This window comes from Phoca vitulina, unplaced genomic scaffold, assembly GCF_004348235.1.
Source record: "Phoca vitulina isolate PV1807 unplaced genomic scaffold, GSC_HSeal_1.0 scaffold7, whole genome shotgun sequence".
Taxonomy (NCBI): domain Eukaryota; kingdom Metazoa; phylum Chordata; class Mammalia; order Carnivora; family Phocidae; genus Phoca; species Phoca vitulina.
In genome coordinates this window covers 30510910-30532469 of record NW_022589710.1, presented here as the reverse complement: position 1 = coordinate 30532469, position 21560 = coordinate 30510910, and positions in this window count along the sequence as shown.

Below are 21560 nucleotides of genomic sequence, written 5' to 3'. Positions count from 1 at the left end.
GTAAGAACTATTAATAGGAAAGCAGCCTGTACTTAGGACTTTACACTGTTTCCTTAGACTCCCAGGAGAATTTTCTGAACGTTGACTTTGGAGTTGAAATTTGCCTCCACTGTGAAAATCAGACTAGAAATTATTCAAAGGAAAGCTTAAGCTTGCCCCCCACCCCTTGCCTGGAAACCTTCTCCTAGACTCCCACAGGAGGTGATAGGACCGCTCTGAGGGCTGACTTGGGGATGGGGAGAACAATCGAGGAGTCAGCTCCACACCAGCTCCACACCCCACCACTCCCTGATGTGCTCTTGAGGCAGTGTTGACCCCTAATCACCCTGAGTAACGGTGTTAGATGAGATCCAAAGCATGATTCCAGGTTGTAGGGCAGTTTCCAGGCCTTCACCCTGCATGCTGCCTCCAGCCCTTACAAGCACACAGGGGTACCTCTCACTCCCTTGGGCCCGTAGATGTAAGGAAGTGCAGTTTCTAAGCCCTGTGTCCCAAACGGGACTAAGCTCGCCCTTGCCCCAGGCACTGGGAAACATCAAGTCTGCCCAGCAAAGAGCGCTGGATCTGTACCTTGACAATCACCCTTTCTTTCCAGGGCAGAGTACCATTCCCATCCCATTAGGGGTGGGGGGGTGCGGGGGGTGGGGGGGAGGGATGACACCTGCTCATGTCTCCGGGGGAAAATCAGCGTCCTGCCCCACCTCAGTCTATTTTCTGCAGCCATTCTCATGTATATTTCTCAACTGTGCATGTTCTCTGTGGTCTGGCAACCTGACAACAGTTTTTGTGAAGTGAGATATTGCTTCACTTCGCTCACCCTCCTCAAGATTCAGCCCATGAAAAACAGAAATTTGCAAATCAGGATCAGAAGCAGTGACTGTACCATCGATGCTGTGTGCGTGTGAGAGAGGCGGGAGAGGTCTGGTGGCAGAAGATGTGCCGGGAGTCCATGAGGCTGAAAACTTAGCCTGAGAAGGCATCACAGCCCGGAATCAAAAAGGGAGGCCTCGGCAGGCACTGGCAGAAATGCTGTGGGGGCGGGGATGCTTGATTTTAGGAAAGATAAGGCTTGTTGAAAGAACAGGGAGAAGGACACAGAATGGTGGGGTTAGTGTTGGAGAGCAGCGAAAGACAAGGCATGCCAGGCAAGGTTGGGGAAGACTGAGCGAGACCAACAAGGCCAAGTGCAATTTGGGGGATTTGCGTAGCAGGCTTGTCCGTCTCCCTCTCAATAGCCCCTTTCCTTCATCTTCCAACCTACATAACTGAATTGCCTAGTTTATTGTCTTATTAGAATGCAAGCTCTGTAGGGCATGGATTTTTTTTTTTTTTTTTTTTTTTGGCCTATTTCTTTCAGTAATGTATCTCCAGCTCCTAGATTAGTAGGTGCCTAAGAAATAATTTATTGAATGAATGAATGGATTCAATAACATGTAATAGGTTGAAAGAGAAAAAAGAAGACAGTGAGCTTTTAGCTCATTGATAAGAGTCTGCAGCTTTGCTGTGGAAACAAACCGAAGGAGGACAAAACACAATTTCCTCCAGGAGCTGGGTTTGGAGTGCAAGAATGTCTGTGGCCGATGGGTACCAGTTGCTGTAAAAACTGGAAAGGCTGAAGAGATACTACCACTTCTAGATCTTCACCTCTGTATCTCCCTCCATAATTGTGTAAAGTCTAATTCCTACGATAAACCCCTCATCCCGTCATTCTCATAGGGACCCGGTTCTCCTGCCTAAGCCTTCATTGACAAAGTTACTGATACCAGAAGTAGTCCAGGAGAACAGAAGGTGAGGATGGGAATCTGGCATTGGTTTTCCTAGTGGTTAGCTTTAAAGGCATTGACGGCCGTGTTTCCCCTGGTCAAAGGTACACGGTATGGCCCAGAGTGACAAACGTGTCACCTAAAGTACTGTCTAGTCACCTGGAGTCAGATCCCTACAGTACGTAAAGGCTTTGGATGGCCAAGTAGTTGCTGCTATAGAACATTTTAGTGGAAATATAGTCCTTAAATACACAGTCAGCAGAGTCCTTATACTATGAGGTTGGTTGCTTCTAAGAGAGCTGGAGAGCTTGGAGAAGAAACTGATGAGCTTAGGGCTTTGCATTTCCAACCAAAGGTCTGCATAAGTTATCAGAAAGGTTCAATGACTGCTCTGAAAGAAACCATATCTCCATAGCTGCAGGGTTGAGATTTCTAAAAGCCAAGGCTAGTATCTAATTCTGCAGGTGGGGTGCCTTCCTACAAGATAAAGGATCTGCAGTAAACCAGAAGCAAATATACAGTGCCCCCTCCTCATAGCTAGCATGCTTGTGTCTAAGAAGCAAGGGGTGAAAGTGGGAGTAGCTCTTCTCACTATTAGATAGAATAGCCCAGGTAAGGAGTTTTGGCTCTTTATATTGATGCTGCAACATTGAATTTAATAGTTCTGTAAAGCATCCTGCCTGAGGGAGAAGTGACTCCACCAGTAAACAGTCAGTGTTCCATTAAATTGCAAGCTGGGATTTCCCTCTAGTCAGTTTGGGTTTTCTGTGCTAATGAACCAACAGTCAGTTCTGAGAGGCTGATTTTTGTTGACTGTCAGCTGGTGTTTCTTACCACCCGGTTTCCAGTTGACTTTGACCAATGGGAGGCACTGGCTGAAGATTCACAGGGTGGGAGGAGAGAGAGATTGAAGTATTTATTCACCTGACTCCCTCACTGCTGGGTCATGGGTTGACCGACAGTGGCTGTATTCCTCTACCAAAGACCACAGTCCCATCAGATGGACCTCTTGTATAGCTATAAACCTCTCTGGCTTCTAGAATTTGACACTTCAGGCCCAGGCTTCCTGCTGTTGTTAGATGCTGAGTGCTTAACCCTAGCCCCAGCTGCGTCAATAGTTCATTGAGTCACCCCTTTGAAATATGTGGGCCACCCTGCCAGTTCCCTGATTAATGCCAGGAAGTTGTGATCTCGGTCTCATTTTGGTCACCTTATTTAATTTTCTTATTAGCTTTCATAATTATTAACTTGATTGCCTTGGTCTTTTTTTTTTAAGATTTATTTATTTATTCCAGAGAGAGCGAGAAAGTGCAGGGGGAGGGGAAGAGAGGAAGAGAGAGAAGCAGACTCCCTGCTGAATGCAGAGCCCAACATGGTGATTTCAGGACCCATGAGATCACGACCTGAGCTGAAACCAAGAGTTGGACGCTTAACCAACTGAGCCACCCAGATGCCCCTGGGTCTTTCTAAGAACAAAGTTGTACCATCTCTGAATAATTCATTTTGATTAGAAGAAAAGTTTTTTAAAAAGTGGCAGAACAGTTAGGCAAACATTTTTCAGAATACAAAAAGCAAAAAACCATAAACAAATCTGAAAGATTAGAATTCATCAAAGTTTAAAACCTGTTGCTTTTCAAAAGATACTCTTAAGAAAATGTAAAGGTAAGCCCACACTGGGAGAAAATATTTTAAAGGTGTATATTTGATAAAACAAAACAAAACTTGTATTCAGAACACATAAAGAGCACTTAGAACTCAAGAATAAGAAGACCAAAAAATCTTAATGGGCAACTATAAAGATTTTAAATGGACAAAAAATTTGAACAGATATTTCACCAAAGAAGATAGATGATGTAACGTAAGCAAATGGAAATCCAAATTAAAATTACAATGAGATAGCACCACACACCCACTAGAATGACTACTATTTAAATGGCTGAAAATACCAAATGTTGGCAAGGACGTAGAACAGCTAGAACTCTCATATATTGTTGGTGTAAATATAAAATAGTAAAACCACTTTGAAAGCCCAGTTGGCAGTTTCTTAAAAAGTTAAATATACACTCAACATATGACTCAGCAATTCTCCTTTTACACATTTACCCAAGAGAAATGAACCTGGGCCCACATGAAGACCTGTATGTAAATGTTCATAGCAGCTCTAGTCATCATAGACAATGATTGGAAACAACTCAAAACAATGCCACCAACAGGCAAATGGATAAATAAAGTGTGGTATAGTCATACAATGGAATACGACTTCACATCAAAAAGGAATAAATTGAATGTGCATGAAACAACATGGATGAATCTCAAAATCCTTATGTTCAGCTATAGAAGACAAACACAAAAGAGTATGTACCGTATGATTCCGTTTACAAGGAATTCTAGAAGTTACAAATCTAATCCGCAGCCACAAAAGTAGACCAGCAGTTTGCCTGAGACTGGGGTATGGGGAATGGAGAGGAGAATGACTAAGACGGGCCCCAAAGGATCTCTTGGGGGAGACAGAAATATTCTGCATGTTGATGGAGATGGTAGTTACACATTTGTCTAAACTTGTTGAAATGCACACTTAAATTTTATGCATTTCATTGTTTGTCAACTATACTTCAATAAAGTTGATCAGAAAAAAAAAGCAGAATACATTGTTGTGATTCCAGCATGCTCAGACACTCCACTTCACAAATCATTTTCGGATTGCAATCACAGTTGTTCAGCAGCAGCCTCTGGAACTGGATGACAGCCAGTAAACACACTCCCAGATGCTAGAGCATCAATCACAATGAAGAGATCGTATTTCAACTCTTGTTTGGGGGATGTGATGTATTCCCTGACCTCAAAGAGGCCGCTACCACCTGCAATGGAATACGGTATTCCACAGATAAAGGACTGGACTCTGATCCATTATCTTACTCTCTCCTATAGTTTAACACCCATAATTTTTCTCCTTTTATCCCACAAGATTCAAGACTGTAGGAAAGCTATGCAGGATAAAGATTACAAATGAGGAAATGTACCCAGATTTAAAGGTGGCCAGTTACCTCCAAGACAAGTAATTCCAAAGAGACAATCCTCACATTGCAGTAAAAATAGCTCTGACTCAAGCTCTGTCTCTAGCTGAGCTTCCCCAACACATACAAGAAAGGGCTTAGCGGTTTCAGGACAAATCAAATGCAAGAACTCCCTACTTTTTCTTTGCTACACTCAGCAAACAAGCATCATCCTAAGCCAACAATTTGTCTTTGACTAAACAGGCTTTATTTTTTAGTTATTACCATTTTATACTCTCAGGGGTGAAGTGATGAAGCAAAATCTCTGCTAAGTAGACCATAAAGTTTGTCACCAGTCCAAGAATTAGACACACCAACAACCTAGACAACATTATCTAGAGCTTTTTTTAAAAAAAACTTACATGGAATCTGGCCTGTGGCCAAGGAAATGATATGAAATCGGCACAGCGTGAGGTCATGGGGAGGATGGCATTTAAGAGAAGAGGGTTGGCAGACAGGCTGATTAAATGCATACACTGTGTAGACTCACTTCCCTAGAATCCAAAAACCTGAAAATTCAAAGACAATTTTTTGCTGAATTATTTAAGAATATTGGATGTTCATACTAAAAAAGGCAAAGGTATTTCAAGTGTGTAAAGTGGTATCTAAATCAAAGAAAAGCTTATATTTGATATAATTTAACATTGTATGTATTGTCTCTATTTGAAAATTAAAAACCCAGTATTTCATGATTATAACTCTCAATAAGCCAAGATATTCAATTTATTAATCTAGAAGCTCCTGAGAAGCAGGAACTATTTCCTGTTTATGTCATCCCAATACCCAGCAGAGTGCCAAGCACAAAATGTACATTCAATAGGGTGCCTGGGTGGCTCAGTCGTTAAGCTTCTGCTTTCGGCTCAGGTCATGATCCCAGGCTCCTGGGATTGAGTCCCACATCGGGCTCCCTCCTCGGGGGGAAGCCTGCTTCTCCCTCTCCCACTCCCGCTGCTTGTGTTCCTGCTCTCGCTATCTCTGTCTCTGTCAAATAAATAAATAAAATCTTTATAAAACAAAAAGTGCATTCAATAAATGTTAACTGAAATAAATGAAAGCATGCAGTATGGTTCAATTTTTTTAAAAAGGAAAAAAGCCATATATATATATATGAACACGAAAAAAATGTGGCAAGATGCACACTGAACTTTTACCGAGAAATACCTCATGGATTGGAGTCAATGGGGAGAATTGAACTCTTCCTGTACTACATAACACAGTGGTCAGAATCACAGACCCAGGAGTCAGACTAGGTTCAGATCCCAACCCTACTTCTCATGTGTGTTGTTGAGCAAGTTCTTAGCCTCCGTGTGCCTCATGCCCTCAGCTGTGAATGGCAATCACAATAGTTCCAACCTTACAGGTTTAGGATGAGGATCGAGATCATGTATATAATGCACCTAAGGTGCTTGGCATTTAGCAAGTACTTGATTCATGTTAGCTAGTAAGGTGCACAGGTAAATATTTTGAGAGATGGCATGCCTGCAAAGGTTTTTCTCATACTCTCATACTAAATTATGCTTGTTTGATTAGGTATAAAATTCAGCATTGGAAATCTTATTCCCTCAGAATTTGAAGACATTGCTCGGGCGCCTGGGTGGCTCAGTCGTTAAGCGTCTGCCTTCGGCTCAGGTCATGATCCCAGGGTCCTGGGATCGAGCCCCGCATCGGGCTCCCTGCTCCGTGGGAAGCCTGCTTCTCCCTCTCCCACTCCCCCTGCTTGTGTCCCCTCTCTTGCTGTGTCTCTGTCAAATAAATAAATAAAATCTTTAAAAAAAAAAAAAAAAGAATTTGAAGACATTGCTCGGGTGTCTTTTAGATTCTGACAATTCCACAGAGAAGTTTGGTACCTTTCTGATTCTTTGTTTAAAACTTGAGTTTTCTCTCTGGAAGCTTTAGGATCTTCTCTCAGTCCCATGTGTTCTGAAGGTTCACCATGAAGACTTAGCGCTTTCATCCATTGTGCTACGCATTCAGTGGACATTTTCAGTCTGGCAACCCATGTCCTTCAGTTCTGGGAGATTTTCATAAATTATTTCCTTGATAACTTCCTCCCCTTTGTTTTTGCTGCTCTGTCTCTTTGAAATGTCTTTTGTTGTTGCTGCTGCTTTTGTTCTCTATCGTTCCCTATTTTCTTTCTCCTTATCTTTTTCCTTTATATTTTGCAGAAATTTCAACTAATTTCTCAAAATTTCTATGGAGTTTTAAAAAAATCTGTCCTATGACATTTTTAATTTCCAAGAGCTCTTTTTGTTCCCTGAATGTTTTTTTTTTCTTTCTTCTTCCTGTTCTTCTTCTTCTTCTTCTTCTTCTTTTTTTTTTTTTTTTTACATAACATCTGTAGTCTTGTTCATGGATGTAAAATACTCTCCTAGAATTTTGAAAATGTTAAGAGGTTGGTCTTTCTCTCCAATTTTCTTCTCCCTGTATGGTCTCTGTTTCCTTCATTTTATTTCTCATTTGTTTTATTTTCTATCTTTCATATTAAAGACTTTCTTCAAATGCCTGCCATTCCTTCTCTGTCTGTTCAAATTTAAGAGTGGGGCACTAAAAGGTTGATTGGATGTGTTTGTTGATTGCAGGCTTCCCTGACAGATGAAATGAACAGGCCATGTCACTGGAGCCTCTCTGGTGTCATTATCTCTAGGTCTTTTCTCTTGAGCTAGCCAGAATCCCCAGAGAGATACCTTCCATTTCCCACCTCAGAGAAGCTTGAGCTCTGGGGGCTAGCAGGGAAGAGAACGAAAAGTCTCAGCACTCAGTATATAAACTTTTAATTGATCACCTTGTTTGTGGTACAGCACCAATCTGTAACAGTAACTGGTGTCCCTAGGCCAGAAACCCATTGTTCTCTAGTCTTTTTGTGGGATGGGGAGTATTAGGGAAGGGCAACTAGCCTCTTAAAAAGGCTTTCAAATTGTCCATCTCTTTAGCCCTGCCTGCCTTCATCCCCACTTCTTGATGTACCTAAATACCTCCAAATTTCTGGGCCACTGAGTTGCTCAGAGATGTAAAAACTGGGATGCTCCTATAGTCTTTTCTACTCTTGGCTTACGGTTTAGCCTTTTTAGAGGTATGCTAAACAAGTTACTCACCCATGTACTTTCCAACTTACAGTTTTCTCCTTTTCCTGTCTTGCTGGGCTTTTGCCTGTAAAAACATAACTTTACTGCCATTTTATTTATATTTCAGAAAGGAACAGAGATAAATGCAGGTACACAATCCACTTTTCAACCAGAAGTCACCCACAAAGTTATTTTCAAAGGAGAAAGTTTCAGTAGGATTCAGTAATGGATTGTATATAAGAAGCAAATAAGAAATAAGTCAGACATAATTCCAAGATTTCTAGTCTGGGTGATCAGGAAAATATGATGTCATTTACAGAAACAGGAAAACTGGAAAGGGAACAGATGGGGTGAGGATGGTAACAGATGGTTCTGGTGGGTTTCGACATATTGAAATCGAAGTGATGGGAAACATCCAAATGGATGTGTTATGCAGACAATTGGAAGTGCAGTAATGGAACATGGGGAAGGGTGAAGGCTGGATATGTAGATATAGGAATAAACTGTATTTAAGTCTATTAAGGTAAGTGAAGGTAGGAAAATATTGAAGAAGTGCTTAGAAAGAATAGGAGGGCAAATACCTAGGCTTGAAGAATATCAAAGAATAGGGAAAAGGAAAAAAAAAGAAGTTTTTACTGAGGAAAAAAGAGTATGGTTAAAAATGGAAGATAATCAGTATTGTATGATATTGTGAAACCTAATAACAGTGTGTAGGCTTGGACAACCACCAGGCTAGGAAGTGGCTGAGTTCAGTCAGAACTTTGGGATAGAGCAGGAGGCCAAAAAAAAAGGGCCATTTTAGGGTATTAAGATCACAACTAGAACTGAGGAATATGGACTCCAAGGGAGGCTGTGACACCAATACATTAGACTAACGGAAAAGGCCAGTTGACATCAGAATCCTACAAGTCAAGGTCAAAGCAGAGGCCAAGTGCTGGTGAGTCCATCCTGGCCAGTGTGCTGGGGGAGGATATAAGAACAGTAATTGGTGGAGATTCCAACAGGTAGGTATTGGAAGTCTCTGGGATGCAGGTGTAGGGTTCAGAGACCCAGACACGGGGGAAATCTGGGCAAGTCGCTGAAACAGGGAATGAAATACACAAAAAGCAAGAGCTCAGATAATGAAGTACTCTGGTCAGAGGTGGGACAGCCGCAAAATCAGCTTAGGGTGAATCACAGGATGCTGAAGTAGGATCTCCTAAGAGCCTTCCTGCTAGGAACATGCCTTAATCCTAGATTTGAGTGGGGCTGAGCTAAAAGGTGGCAGTTAAAATAAAGAAAACTAATCTATTAAAATACAACATCCTATAACCCAGAAAGTCCATCTCGGCATTTACTCTAGAAAAATACTGAATATGCCCAAAGAAGCATATTCAAGGATTCTCATTGAAACATTGCTGGCAACCAAAGAATTGAAAACAACCTTCGGGTTCATCAATAAGAGAATAATTACGTGCATCCATACTGAAATAATGCATAGCAATAAAAAATAATGAGGAAGTTCTTAGTGATTGACATTGGAAGATCTCCAGTACATAATGTTGAGTTGGGGGGATAAAAAGTGGCACGATGTTATGAACTATGTGAAACTTTATGTTTTTGAGAGGAGAGAGAAAGAGATCTGCCAAATGTAGAGGGTTCCGGCGGGGTAGAACCTGGTAATCATTGTAGATCATTTACATTTTGACATATCTCATACTGCAAAGATGCTGAGTCAGGAAGAACTAAGAAAAGGCAGATGGCTTTGGATGGAAGGGATCCGTCCCTAACCTTCAGGAGAGCCCCCGCAGCAGAGCGGTAGAGCAAGAAGATTGCAGGTTAGTGGGCGTGGTCTCTACAACTCCTCACCTGGGCCTTACAGGTAAGAGAGGAACACCGAAGCTGTCACAGAAGGAAAGGTCTAGCGCAGAATTTTTAGACCAAGGGAGATCTGGGCATATACTTGAAGTGGGAAGGAAGAAAGCCCTTCTGTGGAGAACACAGGGGTAGAAAGCAGTGGGCTTGTAGAATGCTGAGGTTCTAAAGGAAACTGGGAGCCCACCTTGCCCCCTTATTTTACAGTTGAGGAAACTGAGGCCTGGGGAGGTGTTGCAGATGAAGCCCATGGTTTGGAACCCAGACTCCATCTCTTAGTAGCGTGGGAACTGCTTTGAGCCACTATTTCCTCATCTTTGAACTGGAAATAAAAGCTGCCTGCTTCAGAGAGTTGCGAGCCTTTGTTTCTACTTCTCTAATAATTATTATTCCTACTATTAATGAACATTTATAAATATCCACTATGCCAGGCCCTCTTGTAGTGCTTCACACAGACTAACTTATTTAATTTTCATAATAACCCTATAAGAACTATTATTATTCCCTTTTACAACGCAGAACTGAGGCATCGAGAAACAGTACGTTACACAGCCAGGAAGTGATGGGTCAGGGTTCAAAGCAGGCAGCTAGCTCCTGAATCCAAGCTCTTAATTACTCGGTCTACTGCCTCTAAATTAGGTTACGTGAAGTGCCTGACACAGGGCCTTGCTTGTGGCGAGGGGTCAACAAAGTGGGAACAATTATCGCTAGTTTGAGAAGGAGCTAGAACACAGGCTTCTTGGTGGCCAGGTTTACCCCTTTACACCACACGGCATTGGTCACCTTGTTCTGAGCTACACTGGAGAAGAAGGAGAAATGAAAAAACAAAACAGAAAACCAGCTGCTCTCTCAGCAGAGGAAGTCAGGACCCAAGTGAAACTCAGAAAGGGAACTTCTGAAGCCCGGGGGCCTTATGGCCTATCGGTCAAACCCCATTTCAAGCTCGTTTTTTCTACTGGAGTTGCGCTGAGTCAAGGATTGCTTAACACAAGGGAAGCATCAGTCACCATTTGGTAGTCTTTCTGGCTCTGTGGAGATTTTTACTCCATTTTAGAGTTGCAACACAACTGGTTTTTATCTCTTTCGTTGTGACCCCTCATCATGGGTGTTCAGACACAGGACACATGGTAGCGCCGTGGTGGCTTTCCAGTAGGCTGGCCCATCTCCATTTAAAGGCTGTGAGAGTAGTGGAGCTCTCCTTCACCTTCTACGTGAGAAGATCTCCACCGCCCTAAAATAGATGCCCTCGCTAGCAGCCTTGGTGAAGTGGCCAGGGATGGGAGTGTAGATCGCCGCTGCGCAGTTGGGAGAGATGTGGCCCAGACCGACCATGGGAACGAAGCTGCCCTTCAGCTCTCTGGGGAGGGGCACGCCACGCTCCTCAGGCCACATGTGCCCCCAACACACATTTTGGCTTTTAAAAAAGCAGCTTCGGCATCCGAGATTGCCGTCAAATGGAGGGACTTGAAATGCTTCGCGTGAGTCTACACAATGTACATCACAATAAAGGCAATCACAGATCAACAGCTGTGAGATTCAAAATGGTCACTGCTCTTCTTCCTCTTTGTGCCTATAATAAAACTCATTAGGAACTTAATGAGAATCGAAGGACTTTTTTCTTTATGTTATTCTGAAGATGTAGCACTAATTAGAAACCCAGAGTGTTTTTCCACAGAGCCTGGGGCAGAAGGGGGTGGCGGTGGAGTACAGGTAAGATGTCCATTCGTTCCATAAACACTTAGAAGGACCTGTTATGGGTTCTGCATTGAGTGTTTAGAGGGCGGGGGTGAGAGAGAGCAGAGTATAATCACTACCCTTCAGGAATGATAATTTACTACACTATAAGAGACAGAGCTAGGATTCTAGGCTGGTCAGAGCACTTGAATTCATCTAGTTAATATGGGCCATGTGACTCTGGGTGAGTGACTTGGTCTCTGCAAGCCTCCCTTTCCTCATTGGTAAAATGGAATAATGACAGGACCGCCACCATAGTGTTGCTGTAAGAATTCAATGAGATAATGTATTTAAGAAATTGTATAGAATGTCTAGTACATAGAGCTCATTGTATGTTAGTTATTATTGTTGTAAATAACCAAAAGCAGTTAAGAATCACAGTAATCATGGTGATCATGAAGATAAAATTCATAGAGATAGAAATGTTTTGAATAGGAATATACCTAGAAGGGATTTGGCTCCCTAGGAGGTTGGAAGTTTCAGAAAACATTTGACAAGAATGAAAGCTGTGAGTTCTTCCAAAATAAGGATTCCTCTTCTCTTCAAAGGATCTCAACTCCAGTCCCACGTCTAGACTGCTACATGGCCTGACCCCACTGCCTTTTGCTGACTACTCCCTGGGCTCTGGACCTGACTTCATGGCGTTGTTTCCTAGGACCCCGCCCCTCCAAATGCAAAAACAATCTTCCTAACTAAATCTTAATCTCCTCAACTCCACTTTCCCTGCTCCCCTGACCACAGGGTGGCCTAGGCCAGTTTTCTGCTATTCACACTGTCTCCTCGTTTAGCCTTAACATTTTTCTTTAAAACTTGTTTCTTTCGTGCACACTTCTTTCCTGCCCTCCAGAAACAAGATAAGATTAGAAATGTGACCAAAAGTCTGGGCAACTACTTTTCTTTCTTAGGGATATTTCCATGTGTCCTTTGCTGACCTGGCAAGATGTTTGAATGGGGGAAGGAGATTAAGAGTTTCTTCCAGGTGAGTTGGCCCCGTGGTCACATACTCCAAACCCCCACACTTGCCCTTTAGAGCGAACACAATTATTATTAGTTGGATGTCAGTTTTTTTAAATGGAGGGGCCCGTGAACTTCTTCCCTGGCCCCAGATGTCAAGGAAATGTAGCGAGGGTGCAGGGAAAGTGACAGGCCCTGCCCGAGGAGTCTGCCTACGGGCCTCCCGGTTAGCAGTGGCAACAGTCCAGCCCTGGGCTCTCCCTGCACTGTAGAGTTCTGGCCCCCAGGACACACCTGGATATTGTAGAGCAGCTCACCAGGCCAGGTGGAGTGTTAATGAAAACAGAGTGCGTGGGAATATCTTCAAATCACCTGGTGCTTTGGGGTCTGTGCTGGGGCCCAAGCTGACCTGACTGCATAATAGACCCACCCGACATAACTGGAAGTGGAAGCTGGAGGTTTCTTTGAGACGGGCAGCCACTGGCATGAGAATGACTCTGGGCAAGTGCGGCTGGTGTCCTAGGCTCTGTGCTAACATCCCCTGGCCTGACCTCCTCAGGGTCCCAAGGGCCTGATGGTTATCTCCACACGGAACCTGAAGAGATAAGGTCCTAACGTTTCTATGAGGGAAATGCAAAGGGGACCCAGCCCTCCCTGTCTCCATTTATTTTTATTTTTTCAGTAGGCTCCACACCCAGTGCGGAGCCCAATGTGGGGCTTGAACTCACGACAGTGAGATCAGGACCTGAGCTGAGATCAAGAGTTGGATGCTTAACAGACTGAGCCACCCAGGCACCCCTCCATTTGTTTTTAAAAGAAGGCCTGAGACTCCCCTGTCAGACAACCTCAGTCCTTTGGTAGGCATCAGATTTGTCATGGTCCACATGAATTTGCAACTTTGAGGTTGAAATAGTTCCATTGTCTTATGGTTAGGAGTACAGGCTTTGAAAGTATCACCCCGCGGGTTACTCACTGTTTGGGGTTGGTGGGTGGTAGAAAAAGCAGCTTTGCAATGGATGGCTCAGTGGTCACCTCGAGAACCCATGGATCAATCTAAGCGTCCAGACTCCCCGTGGATGCAGTGTGCCGCACGCAGGACCGGCTAGAGTCAGTGTTGCTCACTAACTGCACCTGCATCTAACAAGCCTTTAGACCTAACTCCCAATTCACAGACAATTCAGGGGCTGGAGAAACAAGTGAAATGACACCAGGAGGAAACCACCCGATCCAGAATGTGGGACATTCCACAGGCTCTCCAACAAGTTAGTGGCATGAAAGGGTGGGAGGGTTGCTTGAGAGAAAGAAGAGTTGACGTTTTCGAGATAGAACACTCCCAAAACACAGAACACAACAAAAGGCTGTGGCCTCAGACGAGTTAGTGACCTTCTCTGGGCCTGACTTCCAGGGCTGCACGAACAGAACAGTGAGTGGTGGTTCACAGGGCTGTGGTGAAGACTGGGAAAATGCCCAGGCGTCCAGGAGCGAGCCGCTGCTTGGGGAGCACACTAGACTTCCGGGTACTCACCACGATGTCCCTACAGCCCAGTCCGATGGGGCGGGCCTTCCTGCTTATCACTTACCAGCCCCTTTACATAACAATACTGAACCCACCTTGTCGGAAATATCATCTCCCCAAACACGAAGCCTCTCATACACTTGGTCTTCCTGAGCTGAGGCTCAAAAAGTCACCGGAGGCCTGCCTGCATGGGGATCCGGTGAGACCTGTTCAGCAGAGGCTGGGGGTGCCCTGGGGGCACCCCCAGGCCTTTGCCATTTCGGGGCGCCCTGCCAGCACTCATCTCTCTGGATCTGGGGCTTTCTCTGACTGCTAGAGCCTGCTCTGCCCTCAAGAGTGTGCCCAGCTGGGGGCGCCTGGGTGGCTCAGTCGTTAAGCGTCTGCCTTCGGCTCAGGTCATGATCCCAGAGTCCTGGGATCGAGCCCCGCATCGGGCTCCCTGCTCTGCGGGAAGCCTGTTCTCCCTCTCCCACCCCCCCTGCCCCTGCTTGTGTTCCCTCTCTCACTGTGTCTCTCTCTGTCAAATAAATAAAATCTTAAAAAAAAAAAAAAGAGCGTGGCCAGCTGGACGCACCAGGCAATGAGCATCTCTCTCCCCTCCCCTGGCTCTTCCAGCCTGGCTCCCTGGCTTCGGCACTCACGGGAGAGCTCCCAAGGGTGTCCTCTACACCATTTCTCACGAACCCGCAGCACGGCTAAGTTCTGCTCACTCAGTAGAACAAGCTAGATCATACCCCCTTTATTAGCTTTAATTCCTTCTCTGAGTTACTCCCCCCCCACCGCCTGTGTTTTCTGGGAGCACATCCTAAATCCACTCGCACCGGAAGCTTTGTCTAACACCACATACGTGAGTTTACCTTTTACCCTAAGGGCAGTAGGAAGCTGGTGAGGTACTCACTAGACTGTAGCTCTTAGTAAGTGTCCCAGAGAACCAAGTTCTGCCCCACTCTTTGCCTTTCCATCATCAGTGCTGGATTTTGAATCCAGGAGTCTTAAGTGCTGTGTCTCATTCACCTCAGCTACTTTCCATGTAGTGCCTGGCCCAGCGGGCTGCCTCTGGCTCCTCATCAACAGCAGCCTCCCCATCCTGCTTGCCCAGGGGCAACAGGCAAGGAAATTGGAGGTACCGCCAGAGCCCTGCTTACACAGGACCTATGTGGGCATTGTAGCCATCTCGGCTGTGAACTGTTACATAGAAATTAACTACTGCTCTCTGCTTGGAGGCATATGAAGTCTAAGTGTAAAATCCTGCAAAGGGCATCATGCCAGTTTTAGCAAGAAACATCTAGACGGGACGAAGGTTGGAGGGAGCCTCTGGCTGCCTGTGAGTCCAGCGCCAGGGACCTAACCTTCCACGGGATAACTAAGAGAATCCTGGAACAGACCCGTGGGAAACTGCCCTGCGCTAATAAAGAGAATGCTAAGCCCCTGCCTTGCTTCAGCACGCTTGAGCATGCTGACAAGACCCAGAACAAGCCATAAGCACTGAGATCAGGCAGCTGGCCAAACCATTAGCAAGGCTTTGTGTACTGCTCTTGGAACAACTTCAGAAAGAGTATGGGTCCAAGTGGGTATTATGATGGGAGACTCTTGGGAAAATCTCCGTAGCACCCTGACAACTACTGGGTAACATATTTTTCCTTCTCGTGAGAAGCAGATGGAATAAACAGATTGAGCCTGTTGTTCCATTATTCTATTGTTGTAAGCAAAATACACCAAGATCTGTGTCTTTTTTTATTATTATTTTTATTATGTTCAGTTAGCCACTGTATGTACATCATTAGTGTTTTTTTTTTTAAAGATTTTATTTATTTATTTGACAGAGAGATAGACAGAAGAGCACAAGCAGAGGGAGTGGCAGAGGGAGAGGGAGAAGCAGGCTCTGCACTGAGCAGGGAACCCGATGCGGGACTCGATCCCAGGACCCTGAGATCATGACCTGAGCCGAAGGCAGACGCTTAACTATCTGAGCCACCCAGGCGCCCCATCATTAGTTTTTGATGTAGTGTTAATGAAGATGTTAAAAATAGAGCAATTGCACTACTGGGTATTTACCCCAAAGATACAGAGGTAGTGAAAAGAAGGGGCACCTGCACCCCAATGTTCATAGCAGCAATGTCCGCAATAGCCAAACTGTGGAAGGAGCCGAGATGCCCTTCAACAGATGAATGGACAAAGAAGATGTGGTCCATATATACAATGGAATATTACTCAGCCATCGGAAAAGATCTGTGTCTTTTACTAAGATACAAACTGGTAGCAAGGGAGCAAATTTAAGATTAGCAAATACTTTGCCTATATCTGTTTGTTTAGCAATTGTGCTGATTTGCTTTCTGTTTGTATTTTAGATAGAAAAAAAAAAAGAAAGGAAAGGAAAAGAAAAGCAGAAACTTGCCCCCAGAAGGTCCCCAAAGTAAGCATTGCATTAAGATTGGATGTCATCATGGACACATGATTTCTGCCCTGAGGAAAGGCATACATGAAGTCAGAGTGGCTAGGAGCTCAGCCACAGGGAACAGGAAGCCCTCTGTCCTCACTGCACTTCCAAGAGCCCTGGGCAGCTTTCCTGGGCCACCTGGACAGAGGAAGACTGTCGGGCAGAGGGCCAGAGCAGAGAGGAGGGTATCTCTGTATTGCTTTGCATTACATTTAGTGGCAAAGAAAATAAAAGAGGGGACGCAGGGAAAGGAAAATCTTTTGGGAAGATCTCTTTATTTGGTGTCCTCTAAACTTCATCTCAAAGCAATTAAAAATAAAGTACAGACTTTCCCAGAACAGGGAGACATCCTTGATCTGTGCAGAATGCAGAACATATGCATTCGACAACACATCACTGACAACGGGGGTTTCTGAACCCGGACACTAGCACTGGCCAGGTTAGCATTTAGTTCAGCGACACCAGCCACCAGCTGAAGCGTCACTCTGGGCCACTTTGGCCCATCCTGAACTTTAGGACATGTGGCTCATCACACGCCTCTTCACCCTGTTTTTATGACTTCTTGAAGGCTAGAAGCTCACATTTTTTTCTTTTTTTAAAGATTTTATTTATTTATCTGAGAGAGAGAGTGAGAGAACGCACGAGAGGGAGGAGGATCAGAGGGAGAAGCGGACTCCCCGCTGAGCTGGGAACCCAATGTGGGACTCGATCCTGGGACTCTGGGGTCATGACCTGAGCCAAAGGCAGACAGACGCCTAACCGACTGAGTCACCCAGGCACCCGAAACTCACATTTTCACTTCTGGGTCCACAATTTAAATTTCTGGGGGAAAAAAAAAGACTCTAAAATTTGTTTTTAGTAGTCATTAGTAAGAGGAAGCCTTTTGCCTTAGAAGGAAGAAAATACACGTTCTGCAATTTAGGCCTATCTTGAGTGACTGTTTAGAACAGAGACCATATATTAAGGGGTAAATTTCAGTGTAAATTCTTGAGACAAACATCTATGGACAATAGTTAAAGTGTAACCTTATTTTAGGAAAGGAAAGAAGGGAGGGAAGGAAGAAAGAAGGCAGATATCCTAAAGATGTCTTTAAAAGGATTATTATAACCAAAGGTTGATGTTCTCCCAGTGAGAGATAAAATATATAAAAACTCCTTGACCTTAAGTGAAATCCGTGGTAGCAATACATTTTAAGAAACTCATGTATGGGGGCGCCTGGGTGGCTCAGTCGGTTAAGCATCTGCCTTTGGCTCAGGTCATGATACCAGGGTCCTGGGATCGAGCCCCACATCAGGCTCCCTGCTCAGCGGGAAGCCTGCTTCTCCCTCTCCCACTCCCCCTGCTTGTGTTCCCTCTTTCGCTGTCTCTCTCTCTCTGTCAAAAAAAAAAATAAATCCTAAAAAAAAAAAAAAAAAAAAACTCATGTATGCACTGGCTGTCATCAGGGTAGCAGGCATGTGATGGTCTGGTTTTAGCATTTAATTCAATGATGTGCTTGCAGATTTGGGTAAAGATATAAATTTGATTCAACTGATCTCATTTAACAGTTTATGAAAAAAAGCTTCAATTTACCTTTTTTCCATTTGTTTTGCTTCAGCATTTCCCTACCAAGTAGGTCTGATTGTACTGTCACCCTCACATTCAATGTATAGATAAATATAGTGGGAAATAATCACTGGGAGGAAAATTAAGGTTTGGGTCATACATCAACTCTGCTTAGTTGGCATCCAAACACATAATTCACATTGCTGAACAGACTCCAGTGATTGCTTATCCATTACAGATCAATTGCAGAAAAGGCTGTAACATTATTAGAAGCATAATTTAGGAATCCTTTAAACATTTAAGATTTAAACCTCACTTACTGAATAGCCAATACACAGTAATTAACCCATGTGTGAAATTAAATTCAACCCTAAGGGATATTTATATACATGTTGTTTTCAATCCTGTTTGAAGCCTTTCTAAGCAAACTGTACACTGAAGGATCAAAAGGCAGTCTTAACCAACCTGACTCCAAACCACCACCTATCCTAAAGAATATCACCTTACCATTCATCACCTGCATAATATAAAACATCCAAACGTATATATCTATAGCCCATTAAGAAACTCATTTGTCCAATATTAGGCTGTTTAAATTTTATAATGTACTACCCATTAACATCCACAATCATTGAGCAGTTGAATAGTTTTCTTTGTCTGTCGCTGCTCAGAACCCACTTCTACTGCCGTCAGCATTCCTGTTTGATCACATAGTATCTGGTGAAAATCTGCCTTTCTTTGCCCCAGGCTCCTTATCTCCAAGCGCCATCTTAACCAAGGTGGAGGGCCGAGAAAGTAGGGATGACCCTGGGAAGTCCATCAAAACTAAGACGAGAGTTTTCAAATCACGATCCTATAGACAAAGGTAGGAAAAGTTTTCACAGAAGACAAACAATCGCTGTTGTCTTGCCAGCTCTAAAAGTTGTAAGAAGTGTAGAGGTCACCTCACCCACCCTCTGATACCAAACTCCTACATAAAGCCTTCTGTCATTCAAATGTAAAACGTTCTACTGTTAGAGAGCAGGAAAATCCATGTATCTCCTCTGAATGTGTGTTGAGTTTCTGTAGAATTTAAATCCCCTACACAAGATTCCTTAAGTTTTGCACAAGGCCAGCTAGGTATGGACCAAGAACAAAATCAGAGATTTCAGGCTGTGAAAAGCAGCTTTGAAGCTTTACCTCCTTCTTTCCTTTGGATCTGAAGTCTGAAGAGAAAGGTTAAGAGTAGGGCCAATAGGCTCTTGGCTCACTCCCGGTCTTGAAGAAAGGAGTGTCTTGAAGGAAGGTGCTCAAAGAAAGGTCCATGCATTCTGAGCTGGTGCAAGGATATTGCTTGGGAGCTCTGTGGTCCGGTTGCCCTTGGAGCTGCTCCAAGCTGGGGACTCTAATCCCTCACTTGCCAGAATAGAACACTTGGTTACCGGGCCCATCTTCACTCTGTTGCCTCTGGGGCCTCACCGCCTCCTCTTCTCTCTGGGCCCTCTGTCTTAGTCAAGTTTTCTCGGGCTCTATAAGCATTAGACAAGTTTAACTAATCCTTTCTCTGCCTGAAGGGATTGGTAAACTTACATTCTCATGTCATATTCACAAATTCTGACTGTTACAAATAGCACCATGTCTTCTCACCTTTACACACAGTAATGCGTGTGCATCACCATGCTTGAACTGGGGAGGGACCATTATACACATCATGGATAGTCTGGGGAGTCCAAGTTTTGGTGAGTGAGACATTTTAATGTTTTCCAGCTCTTATGGTTAAGAAATTACATCTTACATGTAATGCTATTGGTGAGATTAAATTCTCCTTTTCCTCTTTTAATGAAATTGAAATTATTTTTCACCATCATCCTTATAAAAATCCTTTCAGCGCATGAACACTTTTTAAATGATAGTCCTTAAACACCACTGTCTTCTCCATTAATAGACCCAACTAAAGTACCCTTTCCTTATTGGTCTTTTTTATAATTAGGTGTAAACTCCTTTAGACAGGAATATGTCTATTGATTCTGACCAATAGGTAATAAGGACTGTCTCATTACATGCACTACTTTCTCGGGAGGAGGAGAATACTGGCTAATATTTACTGAGAGCTTAGCATATGTCAGGTATTATTCGTAGAGCTATACATGGAATCAATCGATTCATTCCTCATGAAGTATTATTATTTAACCCCTTTTTACAGATGAGGAAATTGAGGCATGGAACAGTCAAGTTATTCTGTGCAAGTTATAAAGCTTAGAAGCGTCTAGTAATAAAAAGAGAAACAGGGCGCCTGGGTGGCTCAGTTGGTTAAGCGACTGCCTTCGGCTCAGGTCATGATCCTGGAGTCCCTGGATCGAGTCCCGCATCGGGCTCCCTGCTCAGCAGGGAGTCTGCTTCTCCCTCTCCCGCTCCCCTCTCTTGTGCTCTCTCTCTCTCTCACTCTCTCTCTCAAATAAATAAATAAAATCTTTAAAAAAAAAAAGAGAGAGAGAAACAAACACGGTGTATATCCACTGCTTTGATCATTTCCTCAACAAGTAACCAACTCCTGCCACAAAGGCCCATATTCTCCACAGATAAAGTCTCTTGAAACTAAATAATAAAAAAGCTAAAACTGAGAGCAGAATCCCTCTCACTGGTCCACATCCATGAAGTCCACCATTTCCAGCATAATTTCTAGTTATCCAGTTGTTTGCAATACTTCCTCTGCCCTTAGAAATACTTAAACTGATTGTATCCAGAAATAAGATCTTGTTCAAGTATTTTAATCTTTATAATTAAACTAGTCTCTAGTTGTCAGAGGTAATTTTGTTTGCAGATACTATTAATATGTGATTCTTTCTTACGAGTCTCTCTGCCACAGAGAAAATTGCGTGTAAAATGCAAAGAGAGTTAAGAAGGAAAAAATTAAACTCAGATATCTTTTTAGATGAACTCTATTGGCTAGTGAGACTTTCTAAATCCATGTCAGCCTCTTAGCAAGTAGATTTTGCAAAAATAAAAAAATATATTTCTCTAAATTTCTCTACAGGGAAATGATGAAAACATAAGTAATATGTGATCATGAACAATTAATACTTGAAAGTGAGCTTTGTTTCTAAGTATGAAAAATAAAATAAAAATCACCCATAATCCCATTAAAAAATCACTACTTAACATTTCAGCACCTTTTCTTCCAGTTTTTTTTTTTTTTTTGGTCCATTTTTAAAGCATTGTTAATAAGCTATCTTTGAAAACTCAAGGTTTATTTGAACCCTCTACTCAAGAAGTTTGTCCCTTGGATATTTACTCAAAGAAAGAGAAAACACTAATTCGAAGAGATACATGCACCCCTATGTTTATTGCAGCATTATTTACAATAGCCAAGATTTGGAAGCAGCCCCCAAGTGTCCATCAATAGATGAATGGATAAAGAAGGTACACACACACGCACATACACACACACACACAAACACAGACACACACAATGGGATATTAACCATAAAAAAGAATCAGATCTTGTCATTTGCAACAACATGCATGAAGCTAGAGCATATTATGCTAAGAGAAATATGTCAGACAGAGAAAGACAAATACCATATGATTTCACTTATATGCAGAATCTAAAAAACAGAACGAATGAACAAAAAACAAAAACAGAATCATAAATACAGAGAACAA